This window comes from Loxodonta africana, chromosome 26, assembly GCF_030014295.1.
Source record: "Loxodonta africana isolate mLoxAfr1 chromosome 26, mLoxAfr1.hap2, whole genome shotgun sequence".
NCBI classification, from domain to species: Eukaryota; Metazoa; Chordata; class Mammalia; order Proboscidea; family Elephantidae; genus Loxodonta; species Loxodonta africana.
This window is the reverse complement of record NC_087367.1, coordinates 49219289-49234738: the sequence shown is the minus strand read 5'-3', so window position 1 is coordinate 49234738 and position 15450 is coordinate 49219289. Positions and strand designations below refer to the sequence as shown.

The 15450-nt window shown below is 42.4% G+C and overlaps 1 long non-coding RNA gene across 1 annotated transcript in view; it reads left to right on the top strand.

Moving 5' to 3' along the window:
* The window catches only part of LOC135228708 (uncharacterized), a 159207-nt gene extending 144281 nt beyond the window's left edge, over positions 1-14926 (top strand). The window contains exon 3 of the long non-coding RNA XR_010319499.1: positions 14655-14926. This is a non-coding gene — a long non-coding RNA (uncharacterized LOC135228708). The remainder of the gene's footprint in view (positions 1-14654) is intronic.
* Positions 14927-15450: the final 524 nt, after the last annotated feature.

Here is a 15450-nt window from a genome sequence, read left to right as displayed (position 1 = left end):
GTAAATAAATGCCCTACATATTAGTAGTCATCCTCATTATTCCTTTCGTCCAAGACGTAGCAACCACTAATCTACTTTCTGTCTGTGTTGGTTTGTCTGTTCTGGACATCTCATATAAATGGAGTCACGCATCATGCGGTCATTTCTGTTTGGCTTCTTTCACTTAGCATAACGTTCTCAAAGTTTGTCCATATTGTTGCATGTATTTTAATGACTAATATTCCAGTCTACGAATATACCACAGCTTGTCTATCAGTTCATGACATTTGGATTCTCTCCATATTTTGGGTATTTATGAATAATGCTGCTATGAAAATTCTTTTGTAAGTTGTTATGTGAACATGCTTCAGCTCTCCTGGGTACATACCTAGGAGTGGAATTGCTATGCATGGTAACTCTATGTTTAACTTTCTGAGCAAGTACTTAACTGTTTTCCAAACTGATTGGATCGTGTCACATGTCCACCAGCAATGTATGAGGGTTCCAGTTTCTCCACATCCTCACCACATATGTTGTCCATCCTATTGATTTGAGCCATCTTAGTGGTTTTGAAATAATAGTGCGTTTTGGTTTTGATTCGCATTTCCCTAATGACTAATGAGGTTGAGCTTCTTTTCATGTGATTATTGACCATTTATATATCTTCTTTGGAGAAATGTCTAGTCAAATCCTTAGCCTGCAATTTTTTTTTTCAGCTTTTTGCCTGTATTTTTGCTTTCTTCATATAGTTTTTGCTATGCCAAAGATCTGTATCTATATCTTACCAGTTTTAGCCTTCACAGCTTTGGGATTTTTAGAAAATCTTTCTCTTTTACCAATAAAAAGCAAAACAAAATCTCTCATAGTTTCTTCTGAAATTTTTATGGTGGCATATTTTACTTTTAAATATGTGATCCTTTTGGAATTTTTTTTCCTGCAAGCTATTTTTACAGGTGATCTAAATGATTACCAAATTGCTGCAAACATTCCTTTTTGCCTTTTTGCATAAGCCATATCTTAACTGCATTTTCCCATATTCCATATAGAAAAGCATTTTTACAGAAGGAGGCCCGCCATTCCCAGCCATTTCATTTTAAGGTTTTGCTTTGCTGCAATAGAAATCCCTTCTATACCTTATCTATACACCTGTTCTCATAGCCAATAAAAATTTTGTGTGAGTAGGACTCCTATGAATTTATAAGATGAGGTTGAATTTTATAACTGGTTCCATGTGGTGTAGCCCAGCAGAAGGACAGACAGAAGCAGTAGCTCCAGAGGGAACAGAAGCTATAAGCACATGAGCCTCTAGAGATTTGCTCTTGAATTTCAGAGAAAGCTCTAGACTTTTCTATATAAACATATTATATATGGCCATCACCTTAGAACAGACAGAGAATAATGCTTTGAATGTGAAGCATTCAGGACAGAACTGGAGAAAAATGTAGAACAATCTTCTAACTCACAAAAAAAACACCAGACTTACTGACTTGACAGGGATTGGAGAAACCCTGAGTGTATGGACCCCAGATATCCTTTGAGGTCAATAATGAAGTCGCTCATGAGGTTCACCCTTCAGCCAAAGATTAGACAGGCCCATAAAACGAAATGAGGCTCCAGCAGCATACTAGCCCAGGAACAAGGACTAGAAGGTAGAAGAGGACAGGAAAGCTGGTAATAGGGAACCTAAGTTGAAGAAGAGAGAGTGTCGACATGTCATGGGGTTGGTAACCGTTGTTATAAAACAATATATGTACTAGCTGTTTAGTAAGAAGCTAGTTTGTTCTGTAAACCTTCATCTAAAGAAAAATTTAAAAAGTTAGGCTTTCAGAATGAGAGTGTTTATTCCTTAGAAGTATGTGCTTTGTTGAACATATCTACCCATTTCTATTGGGTATGTATCTAGAAGTAGAATTGCTGGGTCGTAGGATACATGTGTGTTCACAGCTTTAGTAGATATGGCCAAAGCATTTTTAAAGTGGTTGTACCAAATTACACTTTCACTAGCAGTAAATTAGAGATCCCTTTGCTCCATGCTCTACCTAGTAGTTGGTATTTTCCATCTTTTTCATTTTAGCCATTCTGGTGTGTGGGGGATAGTATCACATTGTGACATTTTGTTAAGAGTTTCTCTGATAACTAATGAATGTATGTTGGCCATATAGAAATCTTTTGAAGTATTTCCTCATCTATTGGACTTTTTTTTTGTTTTTGCTTTATAAACGGTTCTTTATATATTCTAGAACCAAGTCCATAGTAGGACATAGGTATTGCAAATAACTTCTGCTACCATACGAATTCACCCTTGTGGCTTGTCAAGAGCTTTCAGATTCAGAAACCTGCCTTTTATAAGAACAGGCAAATGTATAGTAACGAAAGTTTATTAGGGGTTAACAGGGGCAGGAGGGAGGAAATAAAGCAGTGTTATTGCATACAGAGCACGGAGTTTCAGTTTATGGTGATGGAAAAATCCCATTGATAAGGGTAAGTTTGCACAGCTGATTAATGTAATTGCTGTCAATAGCTTGTACACCTGTACAACTTGTTCACTTGGCAAAGGTTGTGTGCAATATTTACAGCAGCAACAAAAATGAGCAGCTTCTGAGGCAACATTATAGTCTGCAATTGATGAGATGTATTCTTTTATTATACTTTTCTCAGTTTTCTGGTTTGTTAACATGTGACTGTTAAAATCAAAGATAATAAAGCGTTTGCATGATGAAAGTGGTAACAATGTCTATTCCACCCATTGTGTCCCTCTGAAGCTTAAATGAGGAACTACATGCCACTAGCAGTCGCCCAGCCTTACTTGGCACTCAGGAAATATTTCATTTCTCCCACTCCTCTGGCTCACGGTCTTCTCCCCTTGTTTATTTGCTCTTTTCTCTTTCCAGCTGGCTGCATGTGACCACCAGGCTTCCTGACTCCATCATTCTGCTTTCCATACCAATGTTATTGTAACCTTGGGATCTTGGGCAGTGGTGAAAGTTACACACTGTCCCTGCCATTATGAAGGGGACAAGCCAGTGCGGGTGGGAGGGGCAGTGGGGAAATTCGGCCTAGAGAAAGGACAGGCCACCTTCCAGGAACCACACTGGCCTTCAGAGAGCTTTGTTGGCTGTGGTTCACCTGGCCAGCTTGTAGGCGTCAGGGTGCCCTAGGGCTCGGTGCTTAGTTCTCTCTATTGACACCCTCTGTCTAGGATGACTCAGTGAGTCCACTGCTGTCTATCTGTAGCTAAAGATGCCAGCTTTGTAGCTCTAGTCAAATTCCTCCTGGGTGCAGACTCGTATATTCAAATGTCAGCCTAACTCTCTGTATCGGCCTCTTTTGTAAAATGGGCATTATAATGGCACATTCCTCATAGGACTATCATGCAGAGCAAAACTCTTAAGGAGAAGCTTTTACAAGAGTCCCTGACACCAGTGCATGTGCTCAGTAAGTGTTAGCTGTTAGTATTATTACCTGACATCTCCATGTGGACGTCTGACAGCTATGCCATGTTATCAAGGCCATGAAGCAAGTCTTGGTCCCAAACCCATTCCACCCGTATCAATTTCTCAAGGCTACAGTGATGGGAGTCTGTGTGTTTTTCCACATAATGGACATGGTTAAAAAGGTTGACCAGGTCCTTCATAATAAGTTGCTCCAAAGTTCATATGGGTGACCATTGATACAAGTTACAGTCAACTAATATAGAAAAAAAAAAAACAGAACCACTCTCAGCAGCTCATGCTTGGACTCTCAGTCCAGAATATCTGGTGAGGGCACTATTATGGACTGAATTGTATAACCCCAAAAGGTATGTTGAAATCCTAACCACTGTACCTGTAAATGTGACCTAATTTAGAAATAGGGGATTTTTAAAATTATGTTAATAAGGCCATACCAGTGTAGGGTGGGTCCTAGACCTAGTCCCTTCTGAGTTATAAAAACAGCAGAATAGACACAGACAGGAGCAGATGCATCTACAAGGCCAGGAACACAAAGGGTGGCTGGAAGCTGCTAGAAGCTGAAGTAGACATGAGCCATGCCCTGAATTCAGACTTCGAGCCTCTCCTGAACTGTAAGAAAATAAATTTCTGTTCTTTAAAGCCACTCAGTTGTGTTATTTTTTTCTTATGGCGGCACTAGGTAACTAACACACATATCTGTGCTTATAAATCCAGCCTAGGGTAAAATAGTGCTCTCCCCTCCTTGTCTAGCCCACCTGGATCCTGCTGTTTCCCTATCAGTGTCCTCTGCTTTCACTAAGCTACAAAAGAGCCGGCTTGATGCTGATGCATAGAAATTCACTCTATTTTTTACTTTGTATTTATGATTAGTATTAATTCTAATGTTTTCTATGGCTTTTAAAAATTTCCTGTGAAGACATTCGTATAATCTATGAATAATAACAGTTATACTTTTTCTTATCATTTCGTTCTAGCTTCGACCTCCATTGTTAAATATTTCATAGAAATAATAAGAGAAAGCATCCTTGTTTTATTGCTAATTAATTTTAAAGAGAATGTCCCACATTTCGCCATGAACTATCATGCTAGTTGTAGTTTTCCAAGTTTGGGAACTCCTTTTTTTGTTCCTAGTTTGCTCAGAGTTCTTATGTCTCAGTGTGATTGGATTTTATCACTACTTTTCGCCATCTCTTTATGTGAGCCTTGTCTTTTCTTCCTTAACCTACACATGTGGTGAATTAAGTTATTAAATGTTTAATGTTCACTCGATTGCATGCTGACAATAAACCCCCTTGATCGTGGCGTATTACATGGTTTACACTTGTCTGGAGTTCTTTGCCAGCATTTTATGTAGAGTTTTGCATCTCAATTACTTATACCTTTCTTTTCTAATTCGGTATCAATATTAAAGTAGCCTTAAGGATCAAGTTGGAGAGCATCTCATATTTTTCTCTTCTTTGGTGACTATGTACAAGATTAAGATGATCTGTTTTTTGCATGTTTGCTGGAACTTGCCTGAAAGTGGTCTCCCAAACCTGAAACCATTTGGCCATCGAGTTGATTCCTTCTTCTTAGGGAGATCTTGAACTACTGACCCATTTTGTATAGTGATTAAAGGCCATTTCTGGTGCCAATTTACTTAGAAAAATTTTCACTGCATGTTGTAGACTGCTAGGATGTCATCATTAAATATTACGCGGTTATCACTGTTTTCAGCCTCATCCAGGCCAATTAATCAATCCCAGATTTTCCATTTTCCGGAAGTCACGCTGCGTATCTACTCCTGGTACCAGTTCCCTTATCTAAGACTTATTTGCAAAGAAACATACAACCAAGCCTCCTTTGAGTCTATGATGTGAGAATACAGTCAGTCCCACATAATGTGACATCTTTGTAATTGTTCTTTTTAAGTGTTTCACATTCACTTTTTTTTTTCATTTCCCACCTATCTAGCAGTTTTAAAGTTGTGCATTTCAGGTTGAGGTCATTAGCTGGATTGACTCTGCGGGGCGGTGCGGTGCCCAGTTGCATCTGGGCATCAAGAAAAGGCGCCTCTAGAACTAGGAGGCCTGAGGCGGAGGGTGGGTGGTTGGGGGGTGGGGGCGGGGCAGGGCTGCACAGAGAGGGGCGCCCTGGGGGATGCGCGATGCCCAGGGCTGCCCCACCGCAAGCTCGCGGGCAGCAGGATGAAGCTGGCTTCAGGAGCCTTTTGCGACAGTCCCAGCCCACCCAGCCCTGCCGTGAACTCAGACCCACCAGGCTCACAGGTCGCACCAGAATAGGGGAAGCCTGAGGCCACAGAGAGCGAGACCCAGTGCACGCACCTGAGCCTGATCACAGCGCTTATGCTGGGATAGGAGGGCAGAGGAGGCATATGGGGACTTGGGTCCAGAGGATGACCCAGGAAAGGTGGGAGAGTTGAGGTCACCCTCGAACTCTGGGTCCGCACGTGGAGGCCCGAGGTTGCACTTCTGGGAGGAGAAGGCAAAGCCCCAGAGGCCACACTGTAGGTACACACACTGCACCCCCTTTCTCCCTCAGAAGGGCTCCCCAGGGAGGTCACCCCTAGTTTGGGGTGCAGCAGAGCCGACCCCGGTCAGGACTAGGGACTTTATTTCCTGCACTTTCACCACTGGCTTATAGTAGACTCCTTTCTCCATAGACTAAAGAAGAAATCATCAAAATAAGCTCAAAACTCCAGATTTGAGTTAAGGATCATAAATACAACTTCAGCGATAAATGCCTGTTTGGAGCCCAAGTTGCATTAAAAAAAAAAAAAAATCCTGAACAAGACCCCAGAGGGAGTGATAGGAACCTCCCTCTTTTGCCACAGTCCCTCTGTGGCCCCAAGCTTTCTTATCTCCCACCTCCTAAGACTGTATCAACTGCTTTGAGAGTTTTAGAATAAAGATCCCCAGGAATATGGCTGCTCTCATTCAGTAAGGATTTCCCCAGTGCTGGATTAGATTAAATTCTGAGAATTCTCCAGAGGCTTCCGGGGCCTTCATACTGGACAGTCAACACACCAAGCTGCAGAGCTAATTCCTTTTTCCTGCAATTGGGCATGACCCCAGGGACATGACCCTGAGGGTGCTGACACTTCCTCAACCAATGACCCTCCCCCTGGGTTTCCCTCTGTCTGGGTCTCAGGATCAGTCAGGCCAACTTGTCCCCTCCAGAGAGTTTCTGTTGAAGGACACCTAAGCGGCACTATGGGTTTGTGCCCCCCACCCTGCAAACCTGCATCCTCTGAGTGGGGTGAGGTGCTACTGAAACATTGAAACTAGCAGAAGCCACAGCCCATGGTGCTGGGAGAAAGCTGGGAGGGAGAGAGAAGTGGAGAGGCTATAAAGGCCCAGTTGTAAAGGTGAACTGGGGCCGGCCGGGATGCCCTGAAGCCAAAAAGCTGAATGGTCTCTCACCTGCAGCTCCTGAGCCCATCTCTTCTTTCAATGGAGAAAGTCTTTCCCTGCTCTTACTCTGCTGGGCCGGAAGGGCCTTTGACTTTTAACATGAAGCAGCCTCCAGAGCCTCTTGGGGCAAGTGATGTCAAGGAGGCTCTGCCCAGTGCCCCCCCCACCCCTCCCACTTGTCAGAGCACCAGGAATTTCAGTCTTCCAGGTCCTGGGCTGATCTAGTGACTTATAACAGGATTCCACTGGAACTCGAAACTTTGGAAGATGGGAAATACTAAAAAAAAAAAAAAAAATTTTTTTTTTCTCTTCACACAGCTGAACACCTGGTTCCTGGTCTTACTATACAAGTTTCATAGAGGATGCGAAGAGGAGTTTAGGTTTGACACCTGACATCTTAGCAGTGGTTCCTGTTTGTTTGGGAGGGAAGTGGTAAAAAGAAGGCAGCATCTACTACTTCCTTTTCCTTGAGTCTCAGAAAATCCTCCTGAAGACCCTCTCAGGTCCCAAGGACTGATGGGGAATCCCTTGGTTTATTCTTAAACTTTGCCCTTGAGGCATATTTTGTTGATGACCACATATAAAATATTGTCCTCTCAAGGATGCACTCTAATTCTTACCTAGACTTGATGCAGAATGAGTATATATGAAAACTAAAGTTGGTTCTTAAGCAAGGGATTATCTCTCAGAGAAGGTCCATGGGAAGGTTCATACCAACTTCTGTGGTACTGATATTGCTCCAAGGAGCCCTGGTGGTACAAAAGTTAAGTGCTCGGCTGCTAACCGAAATGTTAATTGTTTGAACCTACCCAGAGGCTCTAAGGAATAAAGATCTGGCAACCTGCTCCCGTTAAGATTACACACCAGTAAACCCTATGGGGACAATTCTCCTTTCACACCGGGCCACGGTGACTCAGAAATCCCCTCGATGGCACCTAGCAAAAACAACAGGAAGACATTGCTCCCGATGTGCTTGAAATGCCTCTCTGGGGAAGGCCTTCAGAGCTGGCTCATGGCCACATGGGAATTGAGACTCATTTTTTTGTTTCCACGACTTATTTTGGGTCCAAAAATTTATTTTCCAGTTTATTCACCAGACTTGAATACAGCCAGCTCTCAGATATTGTCAAAATTAATTCCTTTCTCTAATAATGATTTGCCACCAAGAGTGTATTCCCAAGCATTTCCAAGAGACTGGAAAACCTTTCCAAAGAGGCATGTCCAGTGCCATGTTGTGCAGTGACTACAGTGTTGACATAGTATATTTACCCACATAGTTCCCACGTTTTCTGCTTTCCTGAAATATGAATGAAATTCCAAGTCTACCACCTGAACCACTTTTCTCAGTGTTTCATTTAGCAGAAGTCTGGTGGTGATGAATTCTCTCAGTTTTCCATCCCCTGAGAATGGCATTACTTTTGCTTTACTCCCGAAGGTATGACTGGGTATAGAATTATATATCTATATAGATTAATATTTCCCTCTTTGTGTTGAAAAAATGTTGTTTCACAATCTTTTGGCTTCCATGGCTTCTGATAATGACTATAGAGTTATTTGAATTATTTTTCCCATTTGAAATGTGTTGTTTTCTGTCTAACTTCTTCCTGAGTATTTTCTTGGTCTTTGTTATTCTGCCATTGATTATGATATATCATATTTTTATGCAAATAATGCATGTTTTATATATATTTTTTCTTTTTTTGTCAACTGCATTTTCCCCCTCCCAGGTATTGTCATAAGCACAGTACGCCGTTTTCTTTTTTACATGTCACTGTAAAAGAATTCGTATAGTGTGCTTAAAATATTTTCATAATAATATGTTATTGCGGTATATAATTCCTTAAATTTAACTCATTGGGGTTTGCTGAGCTTCTTGAATCTGTAAGTTCATGTCTTTCACCAAATTTGGAAAGTGTTAGTATTTCTCCTAATACTTTTTTCTGCACCACACATTTTCTCCATGTCTTCTGGAGTTCCAATAAAGAAATAGGGTTTTGGTCTAGTTTTTGAGGCTCTGCTCATCTTTTTCTGTATTTTTTCTCTGTTTTCAGAATAAATATTTTCTATTGATCTACTTCCAACTCAGTTTTTTTCTCTGTCATCACCATTCTGCTTTTGAAACTATCAAATGAATTTTTCATTGCTAGCATTGCATTTTTAGCATGTAAAATTTTCATTTGCAAATAGCCACTATCTTTCCACGTATTTTAAAAATGTCCCTGTTATTTCTTGGAGCATGATTAGAATAGCATTTTAAAATACGTGTCTTAAGATTTCAAAACTGTAAGTCTTGCTTAAATGTTATGGAAAAACAAAATGTTAATTTTGTTTTTTTTAGCATTCAATTGACCCAGATATGTTCATGCTGCAAGTTCTGTCCTGTTTTTGTATTCTGTGGCTCACATCTTCGTTCAAATTTTGAAGCCTTTGGATACTCGGGTCTAATCTACATGAGTGCCACCCAGACTGGAATCTTGATGGCGTTGTAACCCCTAGTGAGGCTCTTAAAGGATTTGATAGTGCTTCTTAGGGTCAGGGCAAGGCATATGCATCTGGGGGGATGGGTGGTGAACCAGGAGTTCATAGCAAGTTTGAAGAATCTCTTTCTTGTGCGGCTTCCTCTCTCTATTTCTCTGATGCTCTCCGAGCTCTGAAGGAGTGCTTTCTTGGCCCACTGGTAGGAATCCTGTGGCTTTAATCTCCTCATTCTGTCGTGCACATAAGCGACTGGTTCTGCCTATGGGGCCAAAATACTCCACAACCGGCCCAAAGGTTGGCAGCATGAGTCTGTCAAGAAGCATCTCAGAAGACTAGCCTGGTGATCTGCTTTCGAAAAGTCACACCCTTTGAGGCAGAACTGACTAAATGCCAACAGCAGACAGGGAGAGAGAAAACGTAATGGAGCTTCCTCCACACTCTTGGGCCCTTACATACTCTGGTCAGAGAGAAGGAATCTGTTCTTCCAGAGTTTTAAGTTTCTTCCCACCTGCCGACTTGCCCACCTCTCTCCTTTATGGACCCTCTATCCCATTTGATATGAGAGAGGGCTTCTCTTGGAGCTGTTTCTGTGCACAGCTGGTATGCAGTTACATGATTTGGACTCATTTAATTTCAGTCTCTGGAATGTTTATACTTTATGTTCTGGTTTCCTACCACTGCCAACCACTTCCTTTGCAGAGTCCTGAGATAGCGGCCCATGCATTTGTCCAGATACTTAGTTGTCACATACCAGTATAGCCACTGGGGGAAGTGTTGGTTGTGGTAAGGGGAGGAGGGACTGTACACTGAAGGAGCTGCAAGATCTGGCTGCCTTGTGTGAGCAGGACGGGGGTGTGCTGAGGATGGGTGCTGAAGGTGCTGAGTCAAGGGGAGTTTAATATAAAGTTGGGTCAAGGACAGTTTGTTGATATGGGGGAACTCTCTCCTAACAAGGATTTATCGCCATAGCAAGGGCTCTAGAAATGGGTCTCGTAAGCTGTGGCATTGTTCTTCGATGCTTGGAAAAGGCAATGGCCCACTATCTACGAAATAGAAATGCCAGACCTGCTGTGTCAGATGTGGGAAGATGAGGCAAAAGTCTCCAATATGTGGCCGTGGCAGAGTTAGTTTCTATAAGACCATTTCTTGGTGGTCCTGAAGGACACCCATTTCATCAAAATAATAAGGAATGCAGAGATGAGGGGAGCAGCAACAACACTGAACTTACTGATATCTGTCTTCTCTAGGGGGTCCCTGGGTGCCACAAACAGTTCAGTGCTCAACTACCAGCCGAAAGGTTGGCAGTTTGAACCCACCGATGGGTGCCTCAGAAGACAGGCCTGGTGATCTCCTTCTAAAGGGTCACAGCCTTGGAAACCCTATTGAGCAGTTGTACGCTGCACACATAGGGTTGTCATCAGTTGGAAATGACTTGACAGCAACAAACGACAACAACAAACGACAACAATTCTCTATTGGCTGAGATTGTTCATGGGAGCTGGGCTACCTCATACCAATATAAGTAATGGGATCCCAGCCCAACAGAGGCCAGGTAGAAGTACTTAACTGTCAGAAACAAGTTGTGTGTGATTACAACAACGGTCAGCAGGTCAGAGTATTAGTTACCTATTGGGGCATAATAGATTATCCCCAAACTTAGCAGATGAGAGATAAATGGAAAAATATTCAATTCATGCTGATAAATTTGGAACTAGACAAAGATTTTGGTAAGACTCAACATACTTTTAAGGTGAAGGGTTAAACTAGAAAATTTAAATAACTGGTATAAGTATAAAAACAGATTTTCAAAATAATGATATAATTGCATACCCGAATAAAAGACAAATACATCAAAATCAAGGGTTTCTGTCCCATGAGGACATAAGAGACTAAAATTAGCAAGGGTGGGAAAGGCTGGTCGTTCTCTTTCGCCTATTACTTGACTGTAGCAAACTGTGTCCAAAACTATAAAATATTTAGGGGAACATTGTTTTGACCGGAGCAGCGAAGGACATATATAAAGAAAACTAATGTATTAACGTAAATAAAACGAAACCTGAATATGTGCAAAAAATATGCCATATTTCCAAGTGGGAAGTCTTGTTAATTAAATGGAGGTTCCCAAAACTAACACATAAATGGATTGCATTTCCAATTAGAATTTTCGGGTAGTTGTTTTTTAATTGTATACATTAATCATAAGCTACAAGTAGTACAATAGATAACAAAGAATGTTGTTGCTGGAGCCTTGGACAAGATGTTTGACTCACAGCCGTCCCGTCTGACTGCCCAGTAGGCCTTTATAGGCCGTAATCTTTATGGGAGTGGACCGCCAGGCCTTTCTCCCTCAGAGCCACTGGGTGGGTGCGACCTGGCAGCCTTTCTTTCAATTAGCAGTCAAGCACTTAACCATTGCAACACCAGGGCTGCATTACCAAAGAATAGACAAGAAAAACCTGAAATAACAGGATAGTAACAGGTGTCTACCTCATCAAGTAACAGAACAAATCAATATTACATAGCATACAAACTGACAGGTAGACAACTGAAATAGAAAACCTACTAGGAAATCACAGTAACTATTCATACAAAGGTGGTGTGAAAATCATATTTATTTAATAAATGGTGCTGACTCAACTGATTGTTCTGGGGGACAAAGCTTGCAAAAATGTGATACACAAATCATAGATTTGGAAAATTATGTGAAATGTAGATGACCAGGATTAATAACAGTTTATATTTTACACAGAAGGATAAAAGTTAAGCACTTGAAAAATGAGCAGTGAATTCAAACAGATCGTTCACAGCAAATCCACATGCCCAGTAAACATAGTCCAAGTTGCTCAAAAACACTGGTAGATAAGAAAATATCAAAGTCCCAGTGAAACTGGCACACTTTAAAAATCGACACCATCTATAGCTGGCTGGGCTGTGGAGAGAAGGAAGCCCTGAGACATGGCTGGAAAGGTGCTTTAGGACAGCCTCTAGGGGAAAGACATGGCCATGGCTCTGTACTTTTAACATTCTTTGAACTGGAAATCTCACTCTGTGGAGTCTACTCCACATAAGCGAATCCTGTACTATACAAAGGATGTTTATTATTGATGCTGACAAAACATTGACTGTCCATTGGTGGTGAAATGATAGAGAATATATGGTAGAGCTACATCATCAATAACATAGGAAGTCATTAGAATGAAAAAGAGTTGTAGTAGTTAAGTAGAAGAAATCTCTGTGAAGTATTACGGAAGTTTACTGAAAAAATCAAGGTGCAGAAAAGTATATATAAAATGAGCACATTTGGGTAGAACAATAACAGTTGAACATATTTGAATACCTGTTTACATGTATGTGTGTGTATAAATGAACAGATGATGGTACATGTATGTGTGCGTGTGCTTGTTTAAGCAAGGATAAGATAGACTACTTACCATATGGCCGAAGTGAATTACCTTGGATTCACTTGTGGGAAAGAACGGGGGTGGAAGGCTAGAACATGCAGGAAGAGTGGACTGAAAAAGCATGGGTGATAACGTGTTTCCATTTCACTAGTGTTATGTATGAGACAAACAAATCTGTCTTGAAAGAAGCTGGAATGTTCCTTAGAAGCAAGGATGGCTTTAGACATGTTATCAGAAGGGACCGGTCCCTGGAGAAGGACACCATGCTTGGTAAAGCAGAGGTCCAGCGAATAAGAGGAAGACCCTCAATGAGATTGACTGACACAGTGGCTACAACAGTGGGTTCAAATATAGCAACCATTATGAGGGTTGCCCAGGACCAGGCAGTGTTTTGTTGTGTTGTGCATAGGGTCGCTGTGAGTCAGAGCCAACTCGATAGCACCTAACAACATGTCTAAGTCTAGATAAAGTGTACTAAAGTTGTTATTATCTATTTAATTTATGTGTGTAACTTAGAAGACATAAAAATATAGTTAATGCTATATCTAATGACTTACAGAGAGTCAAGATAGAATGTCAAGGGAAAGAAGGGGCAAGAGCAATGTGGGTAGAGTGTGACCAAGTTTCCATAAAAGCAAACACCCCATCAGATCTACTTGTGTACCTGTGACTGTGTATACATGTCACAGCAGAGAAACCTAGGGAAGGATACACGTGTCTATTAACTTTGGATACCTTGGGGGAGCAGGAGCAAAATATGAGGGTGGGACTCTGCATGTTAACTTTTTCATTATACAAATTTGTATTCTTAGACATGTAATAAAAAAGAATTTCATAGCTTTGGAAATTAGTAAATGACATAGACATATATTTTTAAATAGGTGAAAATTCTCTATGACAGACAAAGGTTTTAATCACTGAAAGGAGAGCATACCACAGACAGTAATAATCACAATCAGTGGATTTCTTGCATGTTCTTGGAGCCAATGTGCTCTTCTGGTGTCTGTAACTAGAAATGACCAAAAATAATTTGGGGAAGTCAATCACCTCTTGCAAACACACGTCCACAGCTAAATGAAGGAGAATGGACACCATGTGCAATTCACTAGGTAACTCATGTGCCTCTAGAAGATTCTCTTTCCCGGATATGCTGCCACTACCTCCTCCCCACCTTGCCACACCGAATAACCCACCCTTGTGCATTCTAGGCCCTTTTCAGGACTGAGCATAGATGACATCAACTGAGAAGATAGTTGATGAATAGAAGAGAGTTTGATGAAAAGATTTCAGAAAGCAGTACCTCCCCAACCAGCCTCTCCCCAACCTGGGAATGCCAACCTCTCCCACTCTGATACCTCTGAGAATCTCTGATTTTCCTTTTGGATCCTTAGGAGACTGCTGAATTCACCTGTCCTGAAAGCCTTCACTGCCCTCGACCTCTGACGCTGTTCCATGCAGGAGCTGTCTCTGTCACTCTGAGAAATCCACACAGGACAGCCTGTGGTTGGAGGTGCTCATTCTGGAGGTCCTGCCCTCCCTGCCTGTGTCCCGAAGGCTTCCCTGTGACAGTAGAGGTCTCATCTTCCAGGGAGATGGCTATGCCCCTGTCATGTCCAGACATGGGACCTGAAGCTACGGCTGAGATTTGGGCTTTTCTGTCCACTACTTAGTCTGGGCCTGAATCTGCCCCTTCCCACCCTCACCTCTGATCACCTGTGTTCTTGCTGTTCTCTCTGGGTTTACAAGCCTGCTCTCTGCTTCTTTCATCTGAGTCAACCTTTTTCTTCAGTTCTTTGACCTCAGGACATGTCAGGTTAGACCACAGAAAGAAGAAAAAATATTAGCAAGTTTCATTAACATGTGGAAAACCTGAAAGAATAGCTTGATTTATTGGAGAGGAAAAAGTTCCAAAGCTCTACTCCTTACTTTAGGACATGCTAAATACAGAAAATATCCTGCAAGCACTGGATCAACTCTTATCCAGAAATGGAAAACACCCAGGAGGATTTTGCTACACCAGCTCCCCCTTCCACTCCCCTAATCCTAATCGTAAACCCAAATTCACCCTGTGAGGACAGAAGACATGACTGGGGTGAGCTCCTTTTCCTCCACCCCGCCCTCCTGTCCTCCTCCCAAGCCCTGCTTCTTTCTCTGCCTGCAGGCTGCTGGGAAGGGACCCAGAGGCCTTGGTTTAGGGCTTTATGTTCACTGCTCACCTGCGGGCAGGTTCCACACAGTCTGCGGCTTCTCTGATTCCTTCTCCTGCAAAGAACTCAGTGACACCCCATGACCGTCACACCTCCCTTAGAGCTGTCCTTGCAGGGACCCCTCAGCCTCCCAAGTCCCACTGAAATCCCATTTCCCTTTCCCTACTTATGCTATGCTCATCCTCAGAGTTCTGAGACCTCATCATCCAGGTGAGGCCTGTCCTCTCCTCTTCTGGGCCAGTGGAGCCTCTGAGGGGACCTGGTGTCTGCGGTCAGCCATCTGGGGCTTCCTCTATCCAGATCCTCCTAGGGCTGGAGCTCTCTGTGTACTCGGGGTGGGAGGGTGGGGATCTTCCAGGGAAGCTGGGTTAAACAAAACTGAATGGAGGTCTCTCCTGAAGGGCCCACACTTCCAGCCCAAAGGCCCTGCTCCTCCTAGTCCAGGGGTGCTAGAGGGTCTTCTGGTGCTTCCCGCTCTGGCCTTGGTGCTGCACCTGCACCCTCTGTAGCCTGAACTTCT